The following is a 14,369-nucleotide window of genomic DNA, read 5'->3' as shown; positions in this document are numbered from 1 at the left end:
TGCTAAATGCTTCCAATATCGATGGCAAGACTTTTGTGAAATGTTAGCACTGGGAACAAAACGTACATTAGTGCTGACAACAAGAACAATCCCATGGACACTTTTTCCACAACAGACTAACAGAGAAGTGTTTTTTCTTCTTAGACAGACACAGTGATTCCACTCAAAAATTTCTTCTTTCTCAACACAGCATCACCAAGATAGTGCTGGTGACGTGTGGCAACATTTTGCCGGCAACACTCAAAACTACTAGATACTCTACTGGATATACTTCTGAACTACGATCACTGCAACCTGCAGCCTGTAATTTCCCTTTACGAACCGTACGTTTGAATCGTCTGAACGAACTGGTGATTTTATGATCTCATGAAGGATTCGGCAAACTTGACTCTTGAGGATGTAGGCACAGCCATTATCGGGGCGGCCATCACTGGGGGCAGACACCGTGTCGGGGCCCGAGAGTGGAAAACGAACCTGTGCTCAGTTTCATTACTCCGACCCAGTTAAACAGATGAGTCAGATTAAAGCGTTAAAGCCCCAAGAGAGGAAAACGAACTGGTGTTCTGTGATGTGTGCCTGTGTTTGACCCTTCTCCCTCTCCTCTCACTCCTACCATTGAGTAGAAGGTGCAGGAGTCTTGGGTCCCACACTGCTAGGTTTGGGGGAGATGTTGCCCTGAAACCACTGGGCTCCTGGACCAGCTTCACTCACCTCAGCGCTGAGCTGACCTTGCAGCTGTGGACCCACTTACGGGGACTCGACACCTTACCTTTTTGCTCACCGTTTTCACCATTGTCCTCTTTTGCACATTGGATGCTTGCCGGGACTCAGTGGTGCGGGGTTTTTCGTGGATTCTATTGCGTCTCCTGTTTCGTGAATGCCTGCAAGGAGGTGAATCTCAAGGCTGTATATGACATACATACTTTGATTAAAAACTTGAACTTTTAACTTTGAACCTGCCATCACCAGGTGTAGTGCCAGCTGCAACTTTGCATTTCTTTTTTGTTGTCTTCTGGTCAAATGCTCTTTCTGAACTGACCAAATATAAGGTGAAGTCTGGAGCATAGTCTTGTATACATCTGATGCGTAATGTAAAGCAGGTTGTGCTGATGTTCTCTGTACTCAGTCTAGTTTATTGCTGTTTCTGTGCATTCATTCCCGGGTCACCTGGGGAGTCTCACATTCACATTCACAACTAAATCAGACGTTTGCAGAGAAGCACCTGCATCTTCTGAGATTCTTCTGCAACTTGGATGGTTTGCAATGTTGCTCCCAGGTTTAGTGACCTGACCAGTTAAACCCCTGGTGTTTTAGTGAGCATGTGGGAAAGGTTAGAGTGCAGGAAAGTAAGAAGGTGGTGGGGATGGAATTGCTCGAATTGTTTTGAGAGCGGGCATAGAGCGAATGGGTCAAATAGCCTCCTTCGACATGAAAAGGGAGAATAAATGAGAAAGTTGATAGGCAGTGTGATACAGAGGGGTCACCTTTCTAGCAGATATTCCATAGCTCCCTCCCCCCACTGATAATTTAATGAGGTTAATGAAGACTATTTATGGTGCGTGGTCTCTGCCTTACTTCTGCAGTCATTGGTTACAAAGGCCATGCCCACTGTGCCTCTAGATTCCAGGAGGCAGATCTTTAGCCTCTGTGAGGAGTTTGTTGAGGAGAACCTTGGTGGTACCATTCCCTGTGGCAGGCAGCAGCGAAACCCCTCTGTAGTTACATCTGGTCCAGTTTCCTTTCTTGACAATGGCCGTGATCACAGCATCTCAGAGGCCCCTGGAGTATCCTCATCTCCCTCGATGTGGGCAGTAGGGTTATGGATGTGTGACTGACGCCTTTTGCTGCTGCATTTTAGTGTTTCAGCTGTGGAGGGGCTGTGTGGAGAAGTGAGTCACTGGGCACTGAGCGAGGGGTTTCTATAGCCCAACCAGAGCTCCGAGAAGCTCTGGCGGCAACACAGGGCGATGAGGTGAGTGGATTCTGAGCTGGGCATGGCTCCCTGTGATTCAGAGCTCCTTGCTCCAATTTCACCAGGGCTCCTCAGGTCTTCACTTGGTTAAATACCATCTTGATATTGAATGCAGCCAGCCTAAGTTCACAGTTGGAATTCACTTTCCTTTCATCTATGTTTGGAATAAAGGTGCACCAATGCTTGGAGATATGTTGTCTGGCGAGAACCGAAACTGATTACTTAAACATGGTGTTGATTGCAATTGTAACGTGTTTAGCAAATAACGTTGGGTGTGTACCCCTTTAAGGATATAGATATGATCAACTGCTGAAGGGTTTTGACCTGAAATGTCGACTGTACTCTTTTCCCTTGATGCTGCCTGGCCTGCTGAGTTCCTCCAGCATTTTGTGTGGGTTGTTCGGATTTCCAACATCTGCAGATTTTCTCTTGTTTGTGAACTGCATTCTGCATTGTTTTTGCAACAATGTTTCGGGAGAATGGTGGTCACATCCATTATTCTCGCAAGACCATGGATCTGCACCTGGAAAGTCTTGCTACCGTCGCAGTGATGCGACGCTGGAGTGTCCTCTCCAGGGCGCAGGCCTGGGCAAGGTTGTATAGAAGACCGGCAGTTGCCCATGCTGCAAGTCTCCCCTCTCCACGACACCGATGTTGTCCAAGGGAAGGGCAAGGGCCGATACAGTTTGGCACCAGTGTCGTCGCAGGAGTTGCCAGAACGAGGTTGAAGGCAACGTCGGACTGCCTTAGGGACTCCAGCTCCGGATTTGTCCTCAGGGTTTACTCCCAAAGCCTTTCCCATGAGTGGGTATGGCCGCAAGGCAGCGGAGTTTTGAAATCAGAGTTTTCCCTCTCTAAGATGGACTGCCTTTCCAGGCTGACAAGCTCCATCTACTCGAAGCACTGGCTTTAAGGCACCAGGACCCGACTTCACCCCTTCTCCTGTCAGTAGAAACAGCTACACCGGGCTTAGAGGCTAAGCCACACGAGACGGCCAGGAGCTGGACTTGGTTGTCAGAGGCTATTTGAGGCGCATGCCATGAGGAGCACTTTTAGGTAGTGGGAGCTTGTCCCCACTACCACTCCTCGGCTTGACAATCTTGAAACCTTTGGGAGAGTATTCAGAAACAAAAGCTACTGCATGGTCTTCGTGTGACAGATCGACACGAGAGAAAGGAAGAGTATCTCTTTGTAAGTTCTTTTGTTTAGTAAGCCACATTTGGTGTTGTAACAGAACTTCGATCCTCCAGTACCTCAGAAAGTGAAGCTGATGGTGTCAGAAGTGTCTGGAAATTAAGAACTGACTGTGCAGGGAGAGGCAGCTGCTCTGTGAGTTAGAAACGCAAGAGACACTGTACTGCAGGTGCTGGAGATCTCCAGTAACACACTCAAAATGCTGGAGGAACTCAGCATGTCAGGAGGCATCTATGGAGGTGAATAAACAGTCAACGTTTCAGGCTGAGACCTTCCATCAGACGAATGGCTTCATGCCGATCTTATTCTTTATGCTAATGAAGGTTCTTGGCCTGAAACGTCGACTGTTTATTCATTTCCAGAGATGCTGCCTGGGTGACGGAGTTCCTCCAGCATTTTGCGTGTGTTGCCCTTTCATTTAAGATATACATGAAACCATCAAATAAAGGCGCTCAGGCCACTTGTGCAAGTAATCGGAATCGAGAGAATGGAGGGAGCAGTTTACACTTTCTCTGTGGCTATACAAGATAGGCGAGAGTAACAATGTTATTAACACACACAAAATGCTGGAGGAACTCAGCAGGCCAGGCAGCATCCATGGAAAGGAGTACAGTGGTCATTTTGGGCTGAGAGCCTTCAGCAGCGCTGGAGAAAAAAGATTAGAAGGTGGGTGGAGGGGAGGAAGAAACACAAGGTGATAGGTGAAACTGGGGGGGGGTGAAGTAAAGAGCTGTGGATTGGTGAAAGAGATGCAGGGCTGGAGAAGAGAGAAGGCAATAAAAGAGGACAGGGGGCCATTGAAGAAAGAAAAGGGAGAGGAGCCCCAGGGGGAGGCAATGGGTAGGTAAGGAGATAAGGTGAGAGAAGGAAAAGAGGCCTCATCATAGAGGACAGTAGAGGAGGCCATTGATTGACATGTCAGAATGGGAAGTGGAATTAAAATGGGTGGCCACTGGGAGATCATGGTTTTTTTGGGTCTCACCGATATACAGGAGGCCACACCAGGAGCACCAGATACAGTAGATGACCCCAACAGATCCACAGGTGAAGTGTCACCTCACCTAGAAGAACTGTTTGGGACTTAGGTTGGAGGAGCAACACCTTATATTCCGTCTGGGTATCTAGGTAGCCTCCAACCTGATGGCATGAACTTTGATTTCTCGAAATTCCCGTAATGGTTCCTCCCCCTCCTTCACCATTCCCCATCCCGTTTTCCCTCTCTCACCTTATCTCCTTCCTGCCCATTGCCTCCCTTTGGTGTTCCTCCCCCCTTTTTTTCTTCCATGGCCTTCTGTCCTCTCCTATCAGACTCTCCCTTCTCCAGCCCTGTATCTCTTTCACCTATCAACTTCCCAGCTCTTTACTTCACCCCTCCCCCCCATTTCACCTATCACCTTGTGTTTCTCTCCCTCCCCTCCCCTCCCCCCACCTTTTAGCTCTGACGCCTCATCTTTTATTCTCCAGTCCAGATGAAGGATCTCGGCCTGAAACGTCGACTGCACTCTTTTCCATAGATGCTGCCTGGCCTACTGAGTTCCTCCAGCATTTTGTGTGTGTTGCTTCGATTTCCTGCATCTGCAGATTTTCTCCTGTTTACCAATGTTGTTACATCACATTGGCCACAATGTCAGAGAATTGTACTGTAGCATAAATCCCACAAATGATGCACCAAAGAAGGCATTTGATGTTAGGACAGCAGAACACGTTTTGAAAAAAAAACAGTTGGTTATTAATAGTTCTTCCTGAAATCAGGAGTAGGGAGAAATCTTTGATAACTTATTAATGGTTGCCAGCAGATAGATGGGTTCACTGAACTGAAGAGATTGACCTCTGTGATGACTCTAAATCCACTCTGAGGGAACATTGACCCTGTGAGTCAAAGGTAACTCCAGATAAATGCTCCACAAGAGAGAGGAGCTGTCCAAAGCCAGGCTGGATACACTGATTATTAGCAGAAGGAAGCAAAGTATGAGACAAAAGGTGAAAAAGGGAACTGAAAATCAAAACAACTGCAGATGCCTGAAATAGCCAATTAGTTTTGTTCTGAAGTGCCAGAGACACTCGGCAGGACACCAGTGGAAAGAAAAACAGATGTTTCAGATCCAAGGTCTTTCATCAAAGCTGGGAAAGAGACTCTGTTCCTCTTTCCACAGACGCTGAGTGACCTGATGATTGCTTCTAGTACTTTCTGTTTTATTGCTGCCGAAGCAGCTTAGATGTTTCAAATATTGAGGACAGCAACGCGAGTGTCTGAAAGCCTTTTAGAAAGCCTTTGATAAAGTCCCACATAAGAGATTGGTGGGCAAAATTAGGGCACATGGTATTGGAGGCAGAGTACTGACATAGATTGAAAATTGGCTGGCTGACAGAAAACAAAGAGTAGCGATTAATAGGTCCCTTTCGGAATGGCAGGTGGTGACCAGTGGGGTACCGCAGGGTTCAGTGCTGGGACTGCAGCTATCTACAATATATATTAATGATTTAGATGAGGGAATTAAGAGTAACATTAGCAAATTTGCCGACGACACAAAGCTGGGTGGCAGTGTAAGATGTGAGGAGGATGTTATGAGAATGCAGGGTGACTTGGACAGGCTGGGTGAGTGGGCAGATGCATGGCAGATGCAGTTTAATGTGGATAAATATGAGGTTATCCACTTTGGTGGTAAGAACAGAAAGGCAGATTATTATCTAAATGGAGTCAAGTTAGGAAAAGGGGAAGCACAATGAGATCTAGGTGTTCTTGTACATCAGTCACTGAAAGCAAGCATGCAAGTACAGCAGGCTGAGAAGAAAGCTAATGGCATGCTGGCCTTCATAACAAGGGGAATTGAGTACAAGAGCAAAGAGGTCCTTCTGCAGCTGTACAGGGCCCTGGTGAGACCACACCTGGAGTACTGTGCGCAGTTTTGGCCTCCAAATTTGAGGAAGGACATTCTTGCTATTGAGGGAGTGCAGCATAGGTTCACAAGGTTAATTCCCAGGATGGCAGGACTGTCATATGTCGAAAGATTGGAGCGACTGGGCTTGTATACTCTGGAACTTAGAAGGCTGAGAGGGGATCTTATTGAAACATATAAGATTATTAAGGGATTGGACACGCTGGAGGCAGGAAGCATGTTCCCGCTGATGGGTGAGTCCAGAACCAGAGGCCACAGTTTAAGAATAAAGGGTAGGCCATTTAGAATGGAGTTGAGGAAAAACTTTTTCACCCAGAGAGTGGTGGATGTATGGAATGCTTTGCCCCAGAAGGCTGTGGAGGCCAAGTCTCTGGATGCTTTCAAGAAAGAGATGGATAGAGCTCTTAAAGATAGCGGAATCAAAGGTTATGGGGAGAAGGCAGGAACTGGATACTGATTGTGGATGATCAGCCATGATCACAGTGAATGGCAGTGCTGGCTCGAAGGGCCGAATGGCCTACTCCTGCACCTATTGTCTATAAAAGTGTATGGAAATTGCAGATTGAAATGTAATTTCTACAAAGCATGCACGATGGAGAGGATATTGCAAGTCCATGGAGTGGATAAGGTGATCAATGCAGAGAGATAGGCAGGCTCAGGTTCAGAATAACAAGTGCACTGTGCCGATCAATGTCAACCCTATATAAAGCTCACTTGGATAGACCTAGAGCAAGATGTTGTTGCAATCTATCAGCTTGACTAGGGACAACATGAAATAATGTGTAATGTCCTCTTCAGGCAAGTCACGATCCTCATGTTGATGCAGTTAAAACCAGTAAGTCATGTGCTATTAATGTACAAAACTACATGGAAATTGGCTTGGCATTACTTCCTGATGATGATGAGTCAAAAGAATCAATAGAGATATGAAGTGAAGTTATTTGTCATTGACCAGAAAGATGTCACTTTTACACCCGAACACAATGCAAAACCAGTAGGTCAGATAGATAAAGCTAAACACAGCAGGACCCTGGAGGCAGGTAATTTAAATCGGACACATAACCATGTCAGAGGTGCCAAAGACTTGCTGTTAACTGAGCATCAGTGACAGAGTGAGGCTGAATCCCACGTCAGAAATATATTGGATAAGGCAGTAGCCAGTGGAGACTTGGTGCACCTCACACCCCAAATCACCTGAGATCAGGATGGGGGAGAGCTTGACCATGGTGAGTCTGCTGCCACATGGCTACCACCTTATTTTCAGATGTAGTTGGCGCTGTTCCAATCACAGTGTCTAGACTTCTCAACACAGAGGGGTTCCAGTTGCCCCACTGCAGGAAGGATGCAGAGGCTTTGGAAATCGTACAGAAATAGTTTACCAGGATGCTGCTCGGATTAGAAAGTATTAACTATACGGAGAACTTGGACAATGCTCTATGTAGCTCAAGGTTTAACTACATTAGCAACAACACACACAAAACTGGAGAAGAAAAACACACCAGACTTCTGCTTGTTTATGTATAGGCATAGGAAGGTCTTGAGCAATCAGAAGGTGAATTATTCAGGTCAAACATTCGTTCATTTGGCTGTTCTAATTGAGCCTTTGTCACTGATACTAATGGTCAGAACCTGAAAATAGAATTATTATTGAACATAAAATGGAGGTGATCATTCTCGGTGGAAATGGTAATTGCCCAGGACTTGGGAAATCAGAATGCTGCTTGCCATCGTGCAGCCAATGGCTGAAGGTCACTCAATTCTTGCTGTAGCCAGGCATGGAATGCTTCAATAACTAAAGAACAAAACAAAACATGTAAAGTAAATGGTTGATCATTAGAGGAGCAGTTTAGAGAGGTTTGGGCTAGGATATATCCTGGGACTGAGGTGATTGGCTCCTTTCAAAACCATCATCCTTTGTGCCAGGGTAACTCTGTCCACTGTAGTGTTTTCCTGCAGATCCTCACTAACTTCAAGTGGCATCATGATCAAGCAATGCAGCGCTAATGGAGTCAAGGACAGCCAAATCTTCTCTAACCTCTGGAATTGAACTCCCAGTATCTGTATTCAGACCAAAGCTGTAATTACATCTGTTTCAGAGTACTCACAAATGAAGAAAGGGAATAAGTGCTGCCAGCTATCATCTCCAGAGCATTGACAATTAGACAACTTCAATTTTTGAGGACAGGACTTGTCAGGGCAATATCGTACTCTCTTGACTAGATATTAATGTTGCTGTGCGTACTACGGCTCATTGGTTACAGGATTCCATCGCTCTGTTTATAGCACACTGCTTCTGACACTTAGTCCAGCACTGTAGCATCACCACCTCAGTAGTCCCTGCCTAGTGCTCATGACTCCGAGCACTTCCTCCTTGCAATGCACTCAGTGAGCTTTTTTTTATCATTTTGTAATTTAATTTAATTCAATTTGCTATGTTGGTCATAACTTGGGGTTCTAAATTCATTTGTTCGGACACGTGGACTTTGAGGAGCATTGCCCCAAGAAACTCTATGGAAATAGTCACTTGTGAGCAGCTGTGAGGGATCTGATAATGACAAGGACCGATAGCATCCGTTTTATGCAAGATTATGTTCCTCAAAGCGTGGCACCCATTGCTAGGAGGGGGGACATTTTGAATTAGATTGAAAAAAATATTTGGAGAAGAAGGAGAAAATTCAGTCTTAACACACAGAAATGCTGGAGGAACTCAGCAGGTCAGACGCATCTATGGAGAGGAATAACAATGTTTTGGGCCAAGACCCTTCATCATGATTGGAAAGGAAGGAGGAAGAAGCCAGAATAAGGTGGGGAGAAGGGAAGAAGTACAAGCTAGAAGGTGATAGGTGAAGCCAGGAGAGGGGAAAGGCAGGTGAGTGGGGGAGAGGGGATGTAGTGAGAAGCTGGCAGGTGACAGGTGAAAAAGGCAAAGGGCTGAAGAAGGAGGAATCTGATAGGACAGGAGAGTGCACCGTGGGAGAAAGGGAGAAGAAGGGGGCGCGAGAGTGAGGTGAAACACAGGAGAGGAGTACAGGAGGGGTAAGAGAGGTGCTTGAATGGAAAATGGAAAAAGGGAGAAGGGGGAGTGGGAATGAGGTTAGGGAAAGAATATAAATTGTTGCTCCTCCAACCTGAGAGTGGCCCCTTCATGGCAGTAAAAGGGGCCATGGATCAACATGTCAGAATGGGAAAGGGCGGTGGAGCTAAAATGATTGACCACTGGGAGCACTGTTCCCTCTAAACTGTGAGGGTATATGGCTCCGCAATAACTGAAATACTTCCCTGCACACAGCCTTTGCTGCTGCATAACTGGAATTTTCTTTTTATATAAAGTTAATATAAATTTTGAAATTATGTTAATTAATTTAAACTGAGATCTATGTTAATATGTAAAATTGTGAAAAACACTTAATTAATTATGTGTTAGTGACTATAAACCATACATTTTCTAAATAATGTGTACCGTAATCTTTACTTTGAAACATTTTAGAGCTTCAATGTATTTACATTGTCAGTGTTTCAAGTTACAGCATAGTCATAGTTATAGTCATAGTCATACTTTATTGATCCCAGGGGAAATTGGTTTTCATTACAGTTGCACCATAAATAATTAAATAGTAATAAAGCCATAAATAGTTAAATAGTAATATGTAAATTATGCCAGGAAATAAGTCCAGGACCAGCCTGTTGGCTCAGGGTGTCTGACCCTCCAAGGGAGGAGTTGTAAAGTTTGATGGCCACAGGCAGGAATGACTTCCTATGACGCTCTGTGTTGCATCTCAGTGGAATGAGTCTCTGGCTGAATGTACTCCTGTGCCCAACCAGTACATTATGTAGTGGATGGGAGACATTGTCCAAGATGGCATGCAACTTGGACAGCATCCTCTTTTCAGACACCACCATCAGAGAGTCCAGTTCCATCCCCACAACATCACTGGCCTTACGAATGAGTTTGTTGATTCTGTTGGTGTCTGCATGTTACCAATTGTAACAATAAACACAGAACGGAAGTTGGTAGCTCATTGTTAATGAATTTCTGGCCTACTAAGTGCTGACGACATCTAGTCAAACATTTCACTTTTATCTGTCAATGCCTTTCAGTTGTTTCGACTTCTCAACATTGTTTACTTGTGTTGCGAGTTGTGGGTTGTGTTTCTTTGATGTGAAATATTCTATATTCTGCCATTTTTTGGCAAGTAATCATCATTCTAAATATTACAAAAACAAAAGAATTATAGTGCCTACACGAGGATATCTGCAGATGCTGGAAATTCAAGCAACACACATCAAAGTTGCTGGTGAACACAGCAGGCCAGGCAGCATCTCTAGGGAGAGGTACAGTCGACATTTCGGGCCAAAACCCTTCATCAGGACTAACTGAAAGAAGAGCTAGTAAGAGATTTGAAAGTGGGAGGGGGAGGGAGAGATCCAAAATGATAGGAGAAGACAGGAGGGGGAGGGATGGACCCAAGAGCTGGACAGTTGATTGGCAAAAGGGATATGAGAGGACCATGGGACAGGAGGCCCAGGGAGAAGGAAAAGGGGGAGGGGGGAAAACCCAGAGGATGGGCCAGGGGTATCGTGAGAGGGACAGAGGGAGAAAAAAGAGAGAGAGAGAAAGAATGTGTTTATATAAACAAATAACGGATGGGGTACGAGGGGGAGGTGGGGCATTAGTGGAAGTTAGAGAAGTTGATGTTCATGCCATCAGGTTGGAGGCTACCCAGACGGAATATAAGGTGTTGTTCCTCCAACCTGAGTGTGGCTTCATCTTTACAGTAGAGGAGGCCGTGGATAGACATATCAGAATAGGAATGGGACGTGGAATTAAAATGTGTGGCCACTGGGAGATCCTGCTTTCTCTGGCAGACAGAACGTAGGTGTTCAGTGAAACGATCTCCCAGTCTGCGTCGGGTCTTGCCAATATATAGAAGGCCACATCGGGAGCACCGGACGCAGCATATCACCCCAGCTGACTCACAGGTGAAGTGTTGCCTCACCTGGAAGGACTGTTTGGGTCCTGAATGGTGGTAAGGGAGGAAGTGTGAGGGCATGTGTAGCACTTGTTCCGCTTACACGGATAAGTGCCAGGAGGGAGATCGGTAGGGAGGGATGGGGGGGACGAATGGACAAGGGAGTCGTGCAGGGAGCGATCCCTGCGGAAAGCGGGGGGAGGGGGGTGGGAGGGAAAGATGTGCTTAGTGGTGGGATCCCGTTGGAGGTGGCGGAAGTTACGGAGGATAATATGTTGGACCTGGAGGCTGGTGGGGTGGTAGGTGGATTCCTAGTGGGGTGTCGGGAGGATGGAATGAGAGCAGATGTGTGTGAAATGGGGGAGAAGCGTTTGAGAGCAGAATTGATGGTGGAGGAAGGGAAGCCCCTTTCTTTAAAAAAGGAGGACAACTCCCTCGTCCTGGAATGAAAAGCCTCATCCTGAGAGCAAATGCGGCGGAGATGGAGGAATTGCGAGAAGGGGATGGCATTTTTGCAAGAGACAGGGTGAGAAGAGGAATAGTCCAGATAGGCTTATAGTAGACATCAGTAGATAAGCTGTCTCCAGAGACAGAGACAGAAAGATCTAGAAAGGGGACGGAGGTGTCAGAAATGGACCAGGTAAACTTGAGGGCAGGGTGAAAGTTGGAGGCAAAGTTAGTGAAGTCAATGAGCTCAGCATGCGTGCAGGAAGCAGCGCCAATGCAGTCATCGATGTAGTGAAAGAAAAGTGGGGTCAGATACCAGAGTAGGTTTGGAACATAGATTGTTCCACAAAGCCAACAAAAAGGCAGGCATAGCTAGGAGCCATATGGGTGCCCATAGCTACACCTTTAGATTGGAGGAAGTGGGAGGAGCCAAAGGCGAAATTATTAAGAGTAAAGACTAATTCCGCCAGACGGAGCAGAGTGGTGGTAGAGGGGAACTGGTTAGGTCTGGAATCTAAAAAGAAGCGTAGAGCTTTGAGACCTTCCTGATGGGGGATGGAAGTATATAGGGACTGGACATCCATGGTGAAAATAAAGCGGTGGGGGCCAGGGAACTTAAAATCATCGAAAAGTTTAAGAGCGTGAGAAGTGTCACGAGCATAGGTAGGAAGGGATTGAACAAGGGGGGATAAAACCATGTCGAGGTATGCAGAAACGAGTTCGGTGGGGCAGGAGCAAGCTGAATTCTAGTGCTTTGCAGTTTCAGACCGTGTAGAAATTTCCTGCTCGGAGTAATGGTTGATCTGCACAGCTGTAAAAAAAATAAGAGGGAACATTGACTGAGAAATACTACTTGTTGCGGATGGAGCAAAGGTATTCAACAAAGCAGTTCCCCAATCTACATTAGGTCTCACCGGATAGAGTAGCTGAACCCAACAGACTCACAGGTGAAGTGTTGCCTCACCTGGAATAACCGTTTGGGGTCCTGAATGGTGGTGAGAAAATTCTGTCATTGTGATCTGTGAATTGTGATTAAATTGAATTGTGTTTCTTGATGAGGCCAAATAGGTTAGGAGTCTTCTTACAATATTAGTCACAGTATTCCCCGTGCAACTTAGATAGAGACAATTAGTTAGTGGGTTAATAGTTATTGATATTACAGTCCAGTTATATCAATGCTCTTGACAATATCACGAGATACACAGTCATGTCAGTTGATAAAAAATTGATGGAATTGATTTATAAAATAATAAATAAATTAATTAAAATAATAAATTTGTTTCCTCTTCAATGTGTGATTGCTGATCAAATAGAGTACATGGGATTGTTTTGATTTTGGAGGTCAATCGTCTAGCCACAGGAGTTCCTCTGGGTGGTGTCCTAAAGGCAAACAGTATATTAGTTCGTATTCACACCAGTACATCCACTGCAGCACGTTTCTCTTGTTGATTATGAAGGAAAAGTTGACTACATTTCAAAAAAGAAAATGGGAAAATGGTGCTATAATATTACAGGCAGCCCTACTACTGAAATTCAGATCTTTGGTTCATGTTAAGATCAGGATGAGTAATCTTAGTAAAACCTAAACCAAGTATTAGTGAGCTGATTTTGAACTAGTGATGTTGATTTAATGCCAAATGAGATCTCTGATTTCCATCACCTTGCTGATGACTGGAAGTAAACTGAGTGGTTGGCAATTAGATGGACTGGATTTGTCTTGCTCTTTGTCAATAGGCTGAATCTGGGAATGTTCAATATTGTCAGGTGCCAGAATTGTATTAGAATTGCTCAGCTGGAGGCACATGTGTTTTTGGAGAACAAATCATCAATGAAACAGCTGGAATGCTGCCTGATTCTATAGTCTTTGCTACACTCTGAGCTCTCAACTGTTCATTATGTTATATGAATTAGATTGGCTGAAAACTGGCTTTTTAATGATGAGGGTCTCAGAAGGAGGGTGAAATAAATCATCTACAATATGTAGCAATTCTGGGTGAAGGTAATTTCAAATACTTTCCCTTTATCTCTGGCACTTACAGGTCGGTCCTTATTATTGCAGACTCTTTGTCCTGTCACCACACAACAAAGTCCAACAGAAGTGCCAAATGGTTAAAATTCTAAACCAGTAATCCAGAAACACAAGCTCAAATCCCACCACAGTAGCTGTAGAATTTAAATTAATTACATAACTGGGGATTTCAAAATTAGCAGTCCAACCTTACTTGAAGAGGAGAAAGTAATATTGCTGCAAGTTGTAGGACTGGAGATGTAGGAAATGCTAGTGAGTTTATTAGCACCACAAATCTTTGGCAGGAGTCTTCCCATGGGTGCTTTTCATGTGAAAGCTTTGAATCTTAGGCAGCAGAGGCAGATGGTCGTGCTATATCTATTATAACACTCACAAGACCTCAAAAATCCTATTCAGAATGGTTCAAAGTTTTAACGACCACCAACTGGGCATGTTCTGATTGTGAAGTTTTTCAAGGTCACTGCTGATTCGGAGAGCATTGTACATCAGGGGGAGGGTGGAGGATAAAGGAGATGTAAAGTAGTCGACTGGAGGTATCATCCATGTATTGAAAATGGAAAATGTAGAGTTAAATGGAATTTACCATAGATCTGGAGAAGGTGTTATCATTGATACACATCTTTATCAACTGAAGTCATTGTAATCAATAGGTACATTGATATGGTTGCAAAGTGGTTGATTATCGAACAAGATGTACACTAAAAACATCCCATGCTCCCTCGTTAAGAGCAGTTAATTAAGAGAAATTACAAGAGTTGAACACCTGATAAAAACTGGAGCCCAGCAGATGAATTAGGATCTTCTTTCACCATGGCATTTGGTACATATTCTCCACTGGTTCTATGCACCAATGATCTGCC

General features: G+C 44.9%; 1 long non-coding RNA gene across 2 annotated transcripts in view; it reads right to left on the bottom strand.

The window, feature by feature from the left end:
* Window positions 1-14,369, bottom strand: part of LOC134349026 (uncharacterized) — a 67,146-nt gene that overhangs the window by 43,303 nt on the left and 9,474 nt on the right. Inside the window, exon 3 of one of the 2 annotated variants that reach the window (XR_010018561.1) lies at window positions 12,164-12,291. The exons of the other annotated variant lie outside the window; for it this stretch is intronic. This is a non-coding gene — a long non-coding RNA (uncharacterized LOC134349026). Of the gene's footprint in view, window positions 1-12,163; window positions 12,292-14,369 lie in introns of those variants that run through there. 2 annotated transcript variants of the gene reach the window in all.

This window comes from Mobula hypostoma, chromosome 7, assembly GCF_963921235.1.
Source record: "Mobula hypostoma chromosome 7, sMobHyp1.1, whole genome shotgun sequence".
Classification (NCBI taxonomy): Eukaryota; Metazoa; Chordata; class Chondrichthyes; order Myliobatiformes; family Myliobatidae; genus Mobula; species Mobula hypostoma.
This window is presented reverse-complemented; position numbering and strand designations above follow the sequence as displayed.